Source organism: Molothrus ater, chromosome 4 (assembly GCF_012460135.2).
Source record: "Molothrus ater isolate BHLD 08-10-18 breed brown headed cowbird chromosome 4, BPBGC_Mater_1.1, whole genome shotgun sequence".
Lineage (NCBI taxonomy): Eukaryota > Metazoa > Chordata > Aves > Passeriformes > Icteridae > Molothrus > Molothrus ater.
In genome coordinates this window covers 7,813,206-7,831,969 of record NC_050481.2, presented here as the reverse complement: position 1 = coordinate 7,831,969, position 18,764 = coordinate 7,813,206, and the positions used below count along the sequence as shown (strand labels likewise).

The window sequence follows — 18,764 nt, the reverse complement described above, 5'->3', positions numbered from 1 at the left end:
CAAAGAAAGAAGAAAAAGAAGACATCATGGGAGAAACTCTAAGCTACCAAGCACTGTGTTACCAAAACATCTAATAAATAAATCTGACATAACACTGCAACAGAAACCTACGGTTATTTCCAAAGGTTTTGTTTCAATGAAGAACTAAGATCAACACTATTAACAATCTCTTTAGACCTAGCTTCAGCCTAAGAGCAATTTTTCCATGTTATAGGAGACCACATAATTTGTCATAATTCTCTTTGAGCTGCTACATGCAAAATAAAGCCCACATTACAGTGCTTACTCCCTAAGGTCAAACAGCTTTCAGATACCTTTGTGAGCCAGGACCAGGCTAAGCACAGAAACAACAACAATACATACATAGGTAACACAAAATTGTCAATGTGAAAAGCAGCTCTACACAGATATTTACTGTATGTGTTTTGTTGTATTGATTAGTAATGCTGCATTAACATCTTCATAGTATGATAGATGTGGTTTTGTAGTTAAAAGGTAACTTTTGTAGTCAAAAGAGGAACTATGCAAGGGGGACATTTTTTTTAAGAAAGGAATGATGTACTCGCACCAGATGGCAGCCACAGGACACCTTAATCTTTCAGAGAAAAAGTATTTTTTCTTCTCTTATCAGAAGAAATGAACTTCTTCCTGCCTTGCTCAGGATCGAAGACACCGTTAGGATTAGGAGGAAGAGGATGATGATGACCAGACCGAATCCTTTGCTGGAATGCAATTTATGCATCATGTGTGAGATGTATGAATATGCAACAGGCTGTTGTTTTTAAGGGTTAATCCTTTGTTAACGGGGGTCCTTTTTCGGGCTTGTGCTGCCCAGAAAAAGGTACCCGGACTGTCCTGTAACTCTTTGTCTCTATTGTCTCATATTGTCTCAATTTAATTTGTCCAGATTATTATTTCTCTAATCGTATTACTATTTTTATAACCATTTTATTACTGTTAAACTTGTAAAATTTTAAAAACAAGTGATTGGCGTTTTTCACAGTCAACAATTACTTCTAAAGGAAAAACAATTACAACCCAACTACCTTACCCTGAGCTTAGTGTATCAGGTCATTGTCTTCAAAAAACTCATGTTCATTGCTTCTGATTTTTTTCCCCCTCGTCCGTGAAATTTCCGATTTTCTACAAATCTTACTCTCTCCCTCTCCAACAGATAGCATTGAATTTAGCAGTCTAAAACTGCTGTACTTCTGGTTGCCACTCCTCCTTCCTTGTGGAAGGCACCAGCCCCAGGGCAAGAGGACAAAGAAAACAATATGCTAGTTCTCAACATCTGCTGTTCAACACAAATGAGCACCGGTATCCACACAAAGCAGAACACCTGGCTGGGACCAGTAACAGCCAGAATATCATTTGTTTCTGCTGCCCAGCACTAACACCACAAAGCCCAGTCAGGGAGAGTAACTTCCCCAGCAACTTGGGCAACACACAGCAAAGCTTGTCATCTGCCTTCTACTCTTGCTTTCCATTCTGCTGTACAAAGCCAGGGGACAAGCTCAGTAATAGAACTTGTATTTAATGTCAGTATGTTCCTTTTAAACACAGATGAATCATAATCCCTGAAGGTTATGGTTTTCCATACTTGAAAGACTGCTCCTGATGGGATTAGTTCTTGCAATAGCATAGCTGATCACCATCATTAAACAAATACAAAACCCACATAATCAAGTAGATTAATGTATGCAAATAAACAATTTCCTACAATCTGAAGGGACTTGGTGCTATGTCTACAGAGTGGCAGACTCTTCTTGCTTAACCTAAAATTTAAGCAAAGCATTCAAAACCAAATTTCTCCAGCCTCCTGGAGTACTGATTCTCTAAGTCCAGCTGCTTCAGTATCTGTGTTGTTATTTTCTCCAGCCATGTTTACTTGATGAGAACACCTAATCTGCCCCACTGAGTCTGACTACAGACTGGACACAGCTTACTATAGACTGGTGTCATCCTGTTGGCAAACAAAATAAATCATTCCTCAGAGAGCTTTTTACAAGGAGGCTCCGTATTCCTAAAAACCTTGGTAAATAAAACAGGCCTGGAAATCACAGAGAGATGGATCTTAGTGCTGGGGTCCTGCCAATACTTTCCTTTCAATGACTGCTCACTCCATCAAAGACTGCACAGCTTCACTTTTGCCTCTCTTACACTCTAATTCTCTGCCACAAACATTCTGGTAAACTAGGAAAAGAAAGAAAACACCCAAATCCTATCTGAGCCTTCGCCTTGAACCAGCCAATGCATGGTCTATGTGCAGAGTAAACATTTCAGACATACCAGAAAGGGCAACGACTTACTGAATGAATTGTGAAACAGGGCAATGACTTACTGAATGATTGTGCAACTCCTTACTCACAAGATTTTCATCTCAAAGGGACAAAATTATGGTGCTGGATGTTGAGCCTTGCAAGACTCAGACTCTTGGACACAGATTATAGGCCTGACAGCTTGTTCATTTTCCTAAGGAGCTGCGTGGTGGTTTTAAAGCTGCACAGACATTAGTGTGTCTGAGTACCCATGCCTCCCAGAAGGACAGTAATTCTCCATTCCCAGGATGAAAACGGTACTCTAAGTGCTATGTTCTCTCACTTTGATGAAGAAAGCCATTTCTGTACAGGTTGTCCTGACTGGAATGATATGAAGGATGGAGTAGATAACTAACACTCTTCTGGTAAAGAGACAGTCAGCCCCAGTAACTCATTTTCCTGCTCCTTCCACTCCACTGCTGCTACCAACAAAAATCAAGCTGAACTGAATGGATGAAGGAGCAGAAAACAACAACTGATGAACTTCATGAAATTTCCTTCAGAAAAAAAAATCTCATATCAATGTATTATTGATAGAGGACACAAAAAAACACTGTGAAGAATCAGCCAAATTTAATTTTAAAATATCATCCTGAAGAAAAAGTGGATGCTTAATTCTGAGAACACTTTCTAGCTGAATTAACATTCTGAATAGAGTATTAATGTTGAGATGAGTGACAATTTCACATACATTTGAAAAAGATATTTAAAACTACAATGGTGAGTTAAGTATTTTGTCCACTGCTGGAGCAAAATCTGAGGAGTGTATTGGGTAGTGGATTATTATTCTCAGAATACTCTCAGAAGTAAGGAGACCAAAAACACACAATACAAGCAGTCCAAGAGTTTTCTTGGAGCTCATCACTGTGCCAAGATGGAAAAGGCTTCTGGGTACCTACAGCTCCTCACATGGCAGGCATCCCTCAAGATGATTTTAGAAAACGCTTTTGTTCATTTGTTTTGCTTTCATTCATAAGTCTTCAGGTTAAGTGAAAGGCTAAGTACAGATTCAAGCATTACTTAAATATATGTCAAAATTTTGAAATGCTACCACACCAAAATACTTCAATCAAATCCCTTATCCATAGGAAAGGAAAAACAAGGAGGCCTAGCTTGAGGTCAAATTTCCCTGTTATTAAATGCATACAGCTCCCACTGACAGCTGCAGTCTCTGCCATTTTATCACATTTATCACATGGACGCTGAGAAAACAATTCATATATTTGTCTTGAAATTCACATTTTAAACTAAAGAAGAAAGCAAAATGAAAATTAAGGAAATACAACAGTAAGTTCTGACCCCTAGATGATTGGCTAGAAATGTCTAAATTGCCTTTTTTTATGTCATCAGAGGACTCAATCCCATAGTACCAGTTCTGCCCCCTTCCTTGGCTGGGCTGGCTGAGCTGTGCTCCCAGAGGTGAACAACACCAGCCCAGCAGTGACTGTTGGCAGACGGACACAGATTCCAGCTCAGCACTGCTCAGCACGCTGGGAGCAAGGTGACTTTTGTTGCTGATACTAAATTAGGTGTTTCAGTGAGAGCATTCAGCAAACTTCATGGGATGACAAGTCATCCAGTAGAATAAACACTGTTGTCCTGTACCAGCTGATTACAGAACACTCATCATTCTTCTCTTTCATGTGGCGGAACTCAATACTACCTCGCAGGCTATGCATGCTCTTCTGCCTGTCTTTTTCTGTCTCATTTCTAATTAAGGTTATTTATTCCTGTGTTAGACTGAAAAATTACAGACACATGGAAAGGAGATAGTGGATTTATTTATTTTTTTTTACTATGACTTGCACAAGATTTTTGATAGCCATGCAACTAACTTGTAGGCTACCTAAAATAAATTGCATAGAACTTGTTAACAGAAAAGCCTCAAAAACTGAGGAAGAAATCCATGCAGACAGCAAAATGAACCAAGAGACTGTCACTTCACCTCCAGTGACAACCCTTCTAATCCTTATGAAATATTCTCATCCTAATCCCTCATACCTACCTCCCGCTTCAGTTATACCTCGCTGTCATTACAGGAACTACCTAGTCTTCTTCCCATAAAATTCATTTCCACCATTACAAACATTAGCATCCTCTAGCAAAACCATTTGTTCCCAAATCCTTCCCAGTTTCTCAGCATCTTAGAATGTTTGAAGCAGACATTCCCTAAAATAGACTTAAACAGTTTAATCTATCCCACTATTAAAAAACCAAACAAACAAAAAACCAAACCCAAAGAAACCCAAACACTAACAACCTTATTTCAGCCAGAAATGCCATATTTTTAGTTGTAAAGAAAGTAATTAAAGCTCCTGCTACACTCAGTATGAAGAATAACACTGCATTTCTGATTAAGACAGAAAAGTACCACTACAAGAAAGAAGAGGAAGAAATATTTCAGTATATGGCAATACATAGTCCTAACCAGGTCATTATGTAATCCTTAATGATAGGGTAGTCCAACTAAGCTGAAGAATAGGAAACTGGGCTGGTGAGCAGTGACCAGCACACAAAAGTGCCTCTGCACTCAGGGACAGATGCACAGGGGAACCAGAAGAAATCTTGCCAAAAATTTTTAAAGGAAGAATTCAAACAAACCGTAACTCAAAGCAAGACTTTTAATAAAATCAGCAATACGTTCTGGTTTTCATAATAATGCAGATTTAATACTTTTCAGCATTAATCTTAACTGAGGTTAATTTCTTGGTCTGATCTGAACCTTCTGTTCCAGTGAAGTCACCAACTCTGACCAGTGAACTCCCTGCAGAGTGAATTCAAAGCACACATCCAAGGAGACAGCTCTTCCACTACATCCTACTTCAATGAAGGAAAAATAGAGCTGCAAAACACCAAGTTCCAGCTCAGAGCAGCACAGAAGTAAGAACTGGGCCAGTGCAGAGCTTAACATGGTGCTGACACAGATGACAACTTTCAAGCTCTGTTTTTCCAGATTAAGGTAATTTCAAAATCTACAAATATGAATGTTCATCTAAATTCCTTCCAACTCAGTGTTTATTCAGTTCCAATGTCATCTAACTTCTGGTAGTCACATACAAAGGAAGATTTTATGCCTTATCCTTTAAGCAGAGTGATTAAGAAGCACCAAAATTCGTAAGAAACGATGAGAGATATCTTACCTATTTCATCTTCAAAAATGACTGTAAGCTATTTCTTATGACATCAAATTAAATATTAACATTCCTTAATGTTACTCTTAATATTAAGAATGCTTGCATGTTAAATATTAAATCCACAACTAAAAGTAAGGTTGGAAAATGACTTACAAAAACTGTTGGAGAATTACGCCCTGTAACGATATGAATTTGAAGTTAAATTCAGTTTCTATTACCAGGAATCACTGTCCCACTGAGCTAGAAGGGCTATACATAGTCTGACTCAAAAATATTTCCATCTTTGACATTTCCAAACTACTGTCAGAGACACACAGGGTAGCTCAACTGGACACAACAGGAAAAGTGTTCATTCTTTATAAGCACAGCTGCAGAAACTTCAATAAGAATCCTTATTTCTGCCTTTTGGTTTCCACACGTTTTCCCCCTTGCTGCCCTTTTGGCACAATTTTCTATGTGTCTATTGAACATGACCTTTATGTGGCAGGTCACCAACTGAGAACAAGAACCAGAAACAGGACCTATTATAGAGTAATCCCATTAACATAGCATTAACTCCCATGGCTAGACTCTTCTCACCACGACCTTACCAGCCATCTCCCTTTCAGTATCCCACTTCCCATGGGCTCAGGTTGATGCCTCCTGTATCTACCACCAAGGCTAAACCACTATTCATCCCAGCTGGTGGCATTCCCACACCATATTCTGTAACAATTTAGCATATCAAGTACAAATAAAAATGTTCTTGAAAACTGAAGGTTGAAGGTATTATATAGATTCATTCTGAGTTTTTAGGTTGATGTTGACTTTAAAGTTTTAGATTTGGCAGCTAAAGGACCCACAGAGTCTCAAGCCCACACAAACACCCATTAAGTGCTTCCCTGGGCAATCCAGCCCACAGGTTTCTACTCCCCTACGCTTCCTATGTAAGGAGATGTTAAACTGGCAATGCTGTAGCCACAATGGTTCAGAGCTACAGACGAGGCAAGGCTCACAGGCCAGGACAGCCCCACACTACCACAGGCTGCACAGCCTGATCAAACAGACTTGGCTTCGCTGCACATGATGGTCACAGAAGCACAGAGAGGTTTGGGTTAGAAGTGACCTCAAAGACCACCTCTTTGCAACCCCCCAGCCATGGGCAGGAATACCTTGCTTTAGACCTGGTGGCTCAAAGTCCCATGCAATCTGGCCTTGAAAACTCCCAGGGATGAGGCATCCACAGATGTTCTGAGCAATCTATCCCAGCATCTCACCACCCTCACAGTAATGAATTTTTTCCTAATATCCAATCTACACTTGCCCACTTTCAGTGTTAATTAATTACCCCTTGTCCCACCACTCCATGCACCACGGGTCCCACTCCAGCTCTCTTGCAGCACCTTTAGGTTGCTGTAGAGGTCTCCTTGGAAGCCTTCTCTTCTCAAGGCTAAACAACCCCACCTTTCTCAGTCTGTCTTCATAGGAGAGGTGCTCCATCTCTCACCATCTTTGTGTCCTCCTCAGAACTTGTTCCCACAGGTCCACACCCTTCTCATCCTGAGACCCCAGAGCCAACGCAGCGCTGTGGGCAGAGTGTCCCCAGAGCAGAGTGGAGGGGCAGAACCCCTTCCCTTGACCTGCTGCCCACAGGGCTCTGGATGCAGCCAGGGCATGGCTTCCTCGGCACCCTTCTCTCTGCCCTAAGGATATTCCAATAAATTGAAAAAAAAATTGAATTCCTGCTATAGACCTCAGCTTTCCCCTTACTTAGAAGTGAAAATTAATTTCATGATGAAAAAACAGTATCAGGAAATTGGCATAAAATATATTTTAAACCCACACGTTTTGCAACTCATGCTGTTTGTACATTTTTAAAGCAAAGCCAGATAAAGTTTAGAAAGTTTCTAAAATGTTGAATTTATAAAGAAAATGTCAGTATCTGTAAAAAAACTCATGGGCTTTCAATATTTTTCTTTGGTAAATGGGTTAACTACATTAGAATTTTAGGTTTGTCCTTTTTTTTGGTCATTGTTTTTCATTCAGTTGGTCCCTTGGATGGAGCAGCCAGAGTTGTTTACCCACAATGGCCATGAAATTCCCTGTCCTTGATGGTATAATTATCTCCTCATGGCCTGGTAATTCCTTAAAGCTTTTTTTCTTCTTTTTTTTCAATGTGGCACAGCAGACAAGAAGAATCATCTGTCTCTCTCAGTCCAATCTTATGAACTTAGTTACTGTCTCTTCCTTCACATATGATGACTTTTAAGTTGATGGATTAAGGCAGTTTCTACTTTCAAGACAGTATGAATTTTGTTTATTTATTCAGGTTCCTGAGCCACTGCAGTCCATGACCTGTACAAACACCTGCTGCCTACAGACATTACTGGATCTGAATTGTGTTTATTTGTTCGGTTGCATCACCTGTCAGATGCAGAAAATTCCACTGAGAAGAGCGTGGCAAGTTGCATGCACCTCCCACCTCAGCATTGTCTGATTCTTTCAGTGGTCTGGCTGTGATGAGAACTAGGTCTGAAAGCTATGAATAGCCTTCACTGGGCTAGAATGGGAGCAACACTATTTGACAGAAATAGAACAGGCTAGAAGGTAACCATCCATGAAGAAAAAGGAGAACCCAGCGAGTTGGCTGTACTATGACAGAGACTTGACAAGTTTTGGATACTAACACTTCTCATTAAGTTCCAATAAAACAACTATATGCACCTTTCATTAAAAAAAAAACAAAACCCAGACTGCTCAACAGTATGTAAGAATAGAATTTACTGTAGCCAAAAGAGGCAGCCAGCCAGCTTATACCCTCATAGACAGAGACATTCTCTAAACACAAACAGGAACCAAACAAACTTTCAGCTAAGATGTAAAGTAGGCAGGCACACAAACACTTATGTTCATTGTTAAAGACGCAGGAAAGCTGCAGCCCTGAGACTGGTTATGGCACACTCCTTTTCCCAGCTGGTGGGCAAATGTCTCTTAGCCCTGAGGTTTTCATGGCCTCCCAGAGGGGCCCTGCTCTGCAGACACCAGCTCTCCTCCAGTTCCCCACTGCCATCCAACAGAGGCAGATCTCACCTTGCCTGTTCAGGGATTCCAAATTCCAGTCTGACACTCAGCCCAATAAGAGTTCCCAAGATGAATACTACCCTTCCTACCAACATAGCAGCATACTTGGGTTTCTCTTACCTTCCGTGCATTTTCTGAGTCAACATATGAGAGGCTAAATTACTGCTAAGTTTTCAAATTTCATTTTTAAGTGAAAATTTCATTTATTTTTGGAAAACAAAAAAAACCAAAAGCCAAGATCTTCCCAAGTGTTTCCTTGAGCTGCAGCAAACCAACAGCACTGCAAATTGGGTCAGAATCTGCTCCCATCACTTATGGGAGGTGAGAGATGTGTGGCATTGCTGACTACACAACAAAGGCTCTTTTGAATTATTTACTACAGCAGAAGTAACAAATCATCTGGGTGTAAAGCTGCAGCCCTTCTCCAAATACAGAAATTAAAAACTAGGGCCAAAACAGGTAGGCTGGTATTGTCTTTTAAAATTGCTTAAAAATATATCTTTTTGCACTTTATAGTTTAATTTCCAAAAAAGTATTTCTACCTTAACCTTCAAACTTGAGTGAGACACATTGCTCTTCCAGAACACAAAAATAGATTCTCAAAGCTGATGTTTTTCAGAACTTAGGAAGCATCTGCCAAGAAAAATTCCCACAGACATGGGCTAGATCTTCATCAGTATTTTATTTAAAATAGGAAATTTTTTATGTTTAAGTGTTTTGGCCCTCCCCCCTACCCCCCATCTGGAACAGTGGATGAGGATAAAGGTAGCTCTCCTTTTTCTAAAAGGGTAAAAAAAAAAGCCCCAGAAAACAAAGAGAAGCCATAAACATCAGATCTCTGCTTCAGGTAAAATTCAAAAGCATGCAATTATTTTAACATACCAAAATTGATTGTTAAGGTAATTTCAGAGCACTGAAAATGAGCAATCATCATTTTTGTTTTGAAAAAGAGTACAGTTTTTCTATATTTTACTCTTGATATAAATCTTAATAAATATTCATAGATAACTCCAGGACACCTCGTTAACATGCTGTTCAACAAGTAGACCAAGTGCTCAATTATATGCTTAAAATGATTGTTATAAATGTATCTTCTCAGAGTAACATGGAAACAACTGCAGCATGTTTTTTAGTGAAATATTAGATTCATTTAAATAGAGGAGCCAATAAGCGCTACCACCTGGAAGAAGACTCCAAGGTTGGGTTCTAGTTGACAAAACAAGTGGAAAATTTCAGATGGGTTGACTTCCTTTTTTCCCCCACTGCTCAGGTAAGAATTGACTTGTTCCCAGAACCTCTGGAGACTGTTTGCTTGGCTTAGGCTGGGGTTCACCACTTGGCTTCCCAGATCAGCATCAGTAATTCCTACAGCTTTCACCCATGGGTTATAAAGCACAGCCCAAACTGGACCAAAGGATTTAATTTTCCTTATAATCATGGTTGGCAGTGACATCTTGGACAGATCAGACAGTTTATTTCTGTCTTCATAGCAAAGGTGCATAGCAGACCTGTATTTTTATACAGGTCTAAAAATAAGCTGCCACTTAGTCTTGCTTCAGAGTCTCTACTTCTTTCACCCCGTGACTCAGTCAGTGACTTGCCACAACCTGCTTTAGTCAGAGATCTGCTCTGTCAGGCTGCCACACATCTTTAGATCAACCTTGAACTACAAATCGTAGGACAACTCCTATTAACATGAATATTGCCATCCACAATCCTTTTTTGATAAACTGGTGCCTAGCACGCTTTTACTTTTGTGCAAGATGACCACAGTTTGCCATTCAATCAAGACCAGTCAAAACAAACAAAAACAGCCGTGAATGCTGAACCAAAACAATCCAAGCTGAGACACGGTATCTCAATTTACAGTTGCAGTTCAAGCAGCAACCAAGACTCAGAGCTGCCAAGGAGAATTTATGCCAGGTTTCCTTTGCTGAAACTATGAATGATAAAAGTTAAGGCCAAATTTCCCCAAGACTACATGAACATGGAGGGTCACTACTTATGGTGCCCCTCCAGGATCCTTACATACATTCAGGGAGTCTGAAGCACAGGTTTACCATCTAGATTTTCTGCTAGTGAATCTTTCACATCATTTTCAAAATATTGATATGACAAATATCAATAGTACTGAGCATTCTCTTCTGTGAAAAGCTTAATACTATGAACAAAAAGCAAGGAGGGGGAAGTGTTTCCTCACTAAATACTCCCACTGCTTCATAGTATTTTTGTGTCTGCTGCTTAAAAGAAGTCATTATCAAAAGTTGGGATTTTATCAAATGTTCATTCTTCAAACATATTCAGCATATCCTGAATTGTACCTTATATATGTACAGTCTTCTTCATTTACCATCAGATTAATTACTGATCAATTTTGGTGCAAGGTACTAAATATATTTCCATGCATATTTTGACAGCCTAAACTCATTTAATAACCTCAGCAGGTGGACAGCTTGGCTTTTTGCAGTATACAGCTCCAAAGAAGCTATTGTGACCAGGCTTTTTATTTTGCTCAGAGAGAAAAATCCAATTTATAAAAATAAAAAGCTTTCATGGTGTTACATCAAACTGCTTTCTCATTTCACATAACAAAGCAGGTCAGGAACTCTGCACATAACCTTTACAGGCTGAGTCCTCAGATTTCCTTACTAAAACATAAAAAGCAAGAGGGATCAATCTCTAGGCTATCACATCTTGATGGCACAGAAACTGATTTAAAGGTCTCTGTAAATGTTATTTTCTCAACCCTGACCAGAATTTTTGTATAATCAGGCATTGCCGAAGGGAAACTTGGAAGGGACTCCGCACTTTACTAACAAAGGATGTCCTTTGCTCACAGACAGCTGTCCAAACTCCCACTGTCACTCAAGCTCTCTTGTAATGCTTGCACAAGATTAAGATGCATTTGAGCTTTTTAAGACACACACATCTTACCATTTTTAAGAAGACTTATAGCCACAGCCACTGGGTGGGGGGTGTATATATACATATATCAATTCACACATACACACATTCTCTAAGTGAAAGACAGTAAACACTCACAGTACATGCAATTTGAAATTTGACATCAGATTATGTACAATTCCAATATTTCTGTTAGAAAAATTATATACGCATACCAGATCATCCTAGATAAATTATAAATGGCTATAATACAGCTATAAAGGTTTAAAGGAAGTCTCACCCATCCTTGTTTCATCAGATGACAGCTTCTGTCCTACGGCTAAAAATATACATCTCACCTAACATTTTCAACTGTGTATGGTTTTCCTAACCAATAACTAACTACAAACACAAGCCAGCTAACCACAAGAAAAGGGTGGACTGAATTTTCAGTCTACCAGCTACCTTACAGTAAGTAGGTGTCCAAACATATTCCCTGACTCAAACAAGGTAAAGTCAAGAAAAATTAGGACCATGAAAAGTAAGTGATCGCGTATCTAAGAGGAGACTACGCAGTAAAAATAGTCTTATCTACAAAATGAGCTGTAAATGTGGCAGCTTCTACTGGATTCATCAAGAATTCCAAATGTTTTTAGGCTTCTTCATATTTTACACTGCCACCTAGTGTAGGCTGTATTGATAAATTCCAAGCTTCAGACTATTGCCACCTGTGGTATCCAGAACGAAAAAAAACTTCCATAAAAACAGCAGTCATCACTTTTGTTTGTCTTAGCTGGAAATTCTCAGTTCCTAGTAGAAAACGTCAATGCTAGGCAGCTGAACTTAAAAGTAATCTGACACTGACAGCAGGAAAGCAAAACAAAACTCCTAGAGTTAAAAAAATATAATTCCTAATTGTTGCAACTCTGTGGCTGAACAATTATCTAATATGAATCATTTGGGAAAATGTTTCATGTAGATTCACTGAGTGAAAATTAATGCAAGTTAAGCATCTGTGCTTGTACCAAAACTACAGAACAAATGGAACAAGATTTCTCAATTGCAGGTCAGAACAGTAACTTCAATGTTTACTTTTTTTTTTTACCAGGTGTTTCTTCCTCATTTACATCCTCTGTCTTTATTGCAAGGTGCAGTGTCTGCATCACCATCTGATGATGCTTGTCACAGCACTCCTGTGGAAAGAGCTGCTGTGCAGGACTGCAGGGGATCTGGCTTTACAATCCACTTCCCACACAGGCAACATTGTGGAATTCTCATTTCCACCTAACCCAGAGAGGTAACATCCCATGGCCATCCTACAAAAGCCTCCAAGTCCTGTGTCATGACAGGCAGTAATACAGAAATTACAGATACAAGCAGAGCTCCATAGCTGCCTTTTGAGGGGGAAAAATAATACGCACCCCACACTCTTACTTGGCTAAAGCAAAAAGGCACTTCTGACACTACAACTTCTAGATTATTCATTTGAAAAATGAATTTAAATCAATTATCATCAATTGAAGATACTATATTTTTAAAATATATTGTAAAAATCTGTTTTATATTTATGCTATATTTTTTAAACTATAAAAATAGCAGACTGAGGTTTTTGTGAACATCAAATGCACTATCTCCTACTCTGTGTACCAAACCCTGTTCTCATTTACAGAACATGGAATAACCCACTAAAGATATTATTCCAATATTACATTACTATAGGAGACAAAGTTATTCCATCTTAGAAAACTCATTTTACTGACAGCTCTTTTCTTTAGCCACTTAGACAAACACAGAGCAAACATAACCACATAACCTGTTACTGCTGCTACAGAAACACTGTACAACACCAGAGCTGATGCATTCTGCTTAGCACTCCATCTGCACAAACGCACAAGCCACATTTCACACCTAGATTTTACACTCATTTGCATGTTTCCAAGCCATTTTCATAACAGAAATATGCACCCTAGGTTTAGTACATCTCACTAGCATTGCTGTAAGACACTACGATCACACTTGATAACTCCACAAACAATACACAAACTTGCTGGAACATGAACAGCTGTCAAAATACAATAAAAGCTAATCCCTCTAAGACTTTCTTCCTCTTAATTGCCCTTTACATATCCAACTCTTACAGTCACATTAAAAAACAGGGTCTCATAGTGCTTCATGTTAAGAGATTTCACTGTATTTGCCAAAACAGTGGTTTTGCAGCAAGAAACTCCAATGGGCAGGAGTACAGATAACAGAATGAAAGAAATGGATACAAAGGAAAGCGGTTTAGTTATTTATCTATGTTAAGTTAAAGAGAAAGTTCCCCCCCAGACTGACTTTACTGCCATAGTCAGGATAAATTTTCTGGGTGAAATCTCATAGAAACAGAACACAAAACAGAAAACAAAACAAAAGACATCCATCAAAAAAGCCTTGATAGATTTGATTTTTAATGCCATGGCACCCAGTAACAGAGCACAAACTCAGCCTGGCAAAGCGACCTTGATAAACAGCATCACATTTAACATTTTGACATGGTTCTATGTCAAGTAAGCACCTTTAGCTTCAGTTTTCTTATGTATTTCTATTAAATAGAGCCTGGTTCAACATTAAAAACAATCTAAAGAACCTGCGGGGCAAATTCCCTGACAAATACGAAGACACTTAGTTTGCCAGACTGAGACAAAAAGGCTTTTAACATCCAAACCAAATTTTAAGCCTCCTGTGCAGAGACAGAGCTGGAACAACTGTAAAAAGGGCACTCCAGCCCAGCCTCTTTGGATTCTGAATGGTGGCAAGTTCTTTAGACCTTGGATCTATAACACTTGAGAAGCAGAAATAATTCTACATTTCTTAAAGGTCACACCAACTAAACTGACATCAAACAATTCAAAACCCATTACTGAAACAGCTAAGCAAACTTTTATCATTGTACATTTGAAAACCCTCCAGAATAAGCAGATACAGTTTGTTCTATTCACGCCCTCTCAAGACAAATTAATAATCATACCATGTACAGCATAAGATGTTCACTTCACTTTTCACTATGTTATTTCAGTATACCTTGCCAAAAAGGTACACAAGACTTGGAAGACAGACAAGGTATCCTGTCTCCTGACAGCAATTTTCAGAGTAGAATGGATTGCTTCAATCTGATTGGCTCTTGGAGATTCTGTCCATACGTAGTTATTTTGTGATGACAAAAAAAATGGGGAAAATTCTTCCCCGAAAATACCTGCTACTGACCTGGCCAAATCAACTGAATCTCCCTCTGCAGATTATGGAGAAAATGGACTAGAGAATTCTACATCAGTAGCTCATACTTTTTTCCCTCTTCTGGCAAGCAGTAAAAGCACAGCTCTCCAAACAGCAGGAAACTGAAATCCACAAACCTCAAGCCCTCTTTAGAATTGTCAACATGGATTTTGTACGAAGACAAGCAAGTCTTTTTCATTAAAACCCTGTATCACTGTGAGGACATCTGTGAGCTGAAGTCCAGCACCACACTCAAACCTTGTGCAATCCAGCTCGCCTTTCACAGTTTGCCTCAGGTTTTCTGCAACACATCAACTATCCAAGACAGGAGAGCCTGAGGAGCTAAGGGAGAATTAGGCATTCCCTTAAAAAAAAAAACCAACAACAACAACTTAAAAGAGTGAAATCAGCTGTGACTGCTGCTGGATAAAGAGATGGAGAACTCAGGACAAATTTGTAGTGAGATTGCCAGGTTTGCAGGTGAAATCAGGAAGCTTGGGGAGGGCCCCTAAACCCAGGGTAAGTAGTAGGTAAGATCCAAAGCTTGATGAGGCCAGGACTGCTAACTCATCCCAAATAACATTTCAGCCTTCCATCTACCTTCCATGTTTCGACAATCAAAGTGAGATTTACAAGTAAATTAAAAAATCCAGAGGAAGGTATTTCACAGAATTTAGGTTATATCCGCCCAGATTACTTCAAAGAAAGAGTATTTTCTCAAAAGTGCAAAAAATAACATTCACCATTCATCAATAATAACAATAAAATATTAGTGTAATACAAGATATTTAATAAGCCAAGCAAAACTGGCCCTTCCTAAAAATTTCCCATCAGTCAGAGCATTTGACATACAGGAAGAGTTATGAAAATCTAAGTTAGGGAGAGACATGTAGCTAACTCTGTTAGCTACACAGTGTTTAAGCCATTTATCCAAGTGTTTGAGCATGCAGCCTCATCAGAAGTTTTGAACAAACTTTAGTGTTGGGAGCAACTGTCCACCTTCTGATTTCTCTCAGTAAATGATCTTACTTCCTCATGTAAACCTGTACATAATTCAAAAAGTATTGCTTCCATATTTCTCTGCAGAAGTCACATGCTAAAATATATATTCATAGCAAGCTTAATAATTCAGCATACCTATCAATCCCACTACTTGGCCTCCAAAATCCACAGAGAATTTAGGCCTAGGCCTATTCAAACCATTACTTGACCTGCAGGCTCTCTCACAGCCTCCACTCATCACTGGCAGCCAGCAGTACTGTCCTCTGCAGGCTGACTTCAATGCTCCAGGCAGGTCTTCCACTCCTGTGGCTTTTTCGGGGTGTTGGGTTGGGTTTTTTTCCTTCTTACACTACACTAGACTTCCAGGCACCAAGCAGAGTGCTAATCTTGCATTTTTGGTTCACAAAACCTTCACCTAATGTGAAATCTTTCAGTCAGATCAGAAGATAAGGAGGCTATAGATGATAAAGGAGGATATGTAAGAGGCATTTGGATACACCTGCTCAAACAGATATACCTTAGGCTGAGGAAGACAGAATTCTTTGATCAAAAAAACTAAGGCAGCCTCAGGGATAAGTCTCTGCAGAGAAAGAGAAATCCAAGCAAAAGAAGGATCAGCCGCACTTGCAAGGTTTGGGGAGCCAGTGGTGAACAGGACTTGAACCTTCAGTTAGTCCAAGAAAGCCAGTAAAAGAAAAGATGTATTTTCAGGAGAGATTTAATCTTATCTTGAGTGCTGTAGAAACTGTCAGAAAGCAGAAGGGGGAAAAAAAAGGCAAAAATAGGGCTCTGAAGTAGTAACACTGCCACATGCTGCCACTAACGCCATCAGGGCTGTAAAAATCTCACAGGACTAATTACTGCTCATATTAACCTTGTGACTTGTATCCTAATTTTGGTGGAATTATCACTTTGTGGGAAGTAAACAGCATTGAGTCCTGCATGGATAGATACAGTTACTTACATAAACCCCGTTCAATATACAGGTTCACAGAAGAAAAAATCTGAGATACTGCAGGGCTTTCAAGCTAGCTCAAATGTAATCAAGTAAAATAAAAACAACATTGAAAATAAGCAAGTGACTAGAAAACTGCCTTTTTAAAGACTGCTATCGCATTTGCAAATACTTATCCAAAGAGAAGTTCGTTAGTAACTAATTATTTACATACTTTTTCTCTGATACAGAACAAGAAAGAGACATTCTCCCCATTATTCTTGCTATGTAGGCATCATTTACATACAGAGAGCGCCTGTAAACCAGTAAAAACTAAAAATATTCTCATCCTTGAGATTGAAAGTCAGCTTTAAATGGCATACGTATGGCCTGATTTTAGTATATCTATTTAACACATCATTAATGGGTAAATAAACAAGTAAATTTCTTCTGGCAAGGAAGATAAATAGAAACATAATTAGGCATCAGATGAAAACACAGCTCCACAAAGACTTGATCCTAGTATTTCTATTTTGGATAAGGTTCCGGGTTAGTTTTGGGGACCAAGATGGGACTCCCAAGCTCTGCCATCCACGCTTCAAATTCTCTGTGTCATTTCAGAAAAAGAAAACAGAGCTCTACTCGACTGTAGATCAGAAATTGAACATCATCCCCCACCCCCACCTTTTCTGGCTGATACAATTTCAAGTTACAACTCTGCTCAATTTCATTCTCTGCGATACCTTTCTTGTGGTTTCCATTACATCTCGGCAGACGCTGCTCTTCGCAAGTGGGGATCCTACAGCCCAATCCGCTCCATCAAATTAACCCTTAGCGTCACCCACAGAATTCGCTACCCTCACCCGCGTATCCCCAACTTTCGAACGCGACACAAAACCTTTGCAGACAAGATCCTCCAGAGCCCCGATACCGCTTCAGAAGGGCCCCATCAGATGGCAGCTGCACGGGGGGGCCGGCGCCGCGGCCAAGGCGCCATCCAAGCTCCCAGCGGGCAACGCCGCCGCCGCCGTCGGGACAAACGAGGGGAGATCCCCGGCACGTCCTAGCTAGAGGCTGCCCTGGCGGCTCGGGTCTCCCCTCGCTCCCGGTGATGCCCGGAGGACGGGGGGGTGGGGTGGGCCGGGCAGGGCTCTCTGGGGCAGCTGGGGCCACCTTGCCTTCCCTCAGCGCCGGCCCTGAGGGGGCAGGAGAGCGGCAGCCGCCCTGGGCGCACTCCAGCCCGGATCAGCCCTCACGCAGCGGCTCCCGGCAAACGCGCCTCCTTCCGCCGCCACGGCTGCGCGCCCGGTGGGCTGTGACCTTAAGAAACTTGGTAAGGGAATAAAAGGGAGGGACTTTGCCGGATCCGATTCTCGGCTTCTAATCGCTCCTGACGCGCCGGTGCCCGAGGGGAAAACAAGGAAACAAAACCCCGGCTAGCAGCAAGAGCCCCCGCGCCCCTCGCAAGCGGCGGTACCTGTCCGGCAGCGGGGCGGCCAGCGCGGCACTTTCCCTCTCCGGGTGCGGGAGGCACTGGGTGGCGGGCGAGCGGCTATTTATAGTCCGGAGCCTCCAAGAGCGCGGCGGACGGCGAGAGGAAATGAGGAGCTGCGCGCCTGGGCAGCCGGAGCCGAGCCCGCCCGCCGCTCCCCCGCCGTGAGGGAGAGGTGCGGCTGCCTCTGGGCACGGGCGCCCCGGCCCCCAGCGCCACCTTCGGGAGTGCCCTCCTCACCGCAAGCCGGCGGCGGCCCCGCAGGTAGCGAGGCAAGCCGCCAGCCTCCGCTCCGGGAGCCCTGCGGCCAGCAAGGCAGCGCGGCGCGGCTCGGCTCGGCTCAGCCGCGCAGAGGTGACCCGCCGCTGCTGTGCTGCTGCTGCTGGAGGAGGCGAGAGCGACGCTGGGGTGTGGGAGGGAGACGCCGGCGCTTGCCATTCACCTCCTGCCGCCCAGAGGGAGCCCGGCCGCCGTGGCCGCCTCTGCCGATGGCCGGGGGCTGGGAGGCGGCGGCGGGAGCTCGCCCGGCCCGAGGGGACGGGCGGAGCGGGCGAGGGGCGCTCCCGAGGAGGCCGGCGCCAGCTCGACCCGGGATGGCGAGCTCCGCATCGGCGCCTCCCGGGGCACTGCGGCTCAGGGGATGGCAGCAGGAGCGGTGGGAAACGCCGCTCCCTTCCCTGTCCCGG

General features: G+C 41.6%; 1 protein-coding gene across 2 annotated transcripts in view; it reads right to left on the bottom strand.

Moving 5' to 3' along the window:
* INPP4B (inositol polyphosphate-4-phosphatase type II B) overlaps positions 1-18,217 on the bottom strand; it is a 286,348-nt gene extending 268,131 nt beyond the window's left edge. For both annotated transcript variants that reach the window (XM_036383013.1, XM_054514677.1), the window contains exon 1: positions 18,064-18,217. The gene's annotated coding sequence lies outside the window, so the exon portion shown is untranslated. The remainder of the gene's footprint in view (positions 1-18,063) is intronic.
* Between the last annotated feature and the right edge of the window lie 547 nt (positions 18,218-18,764).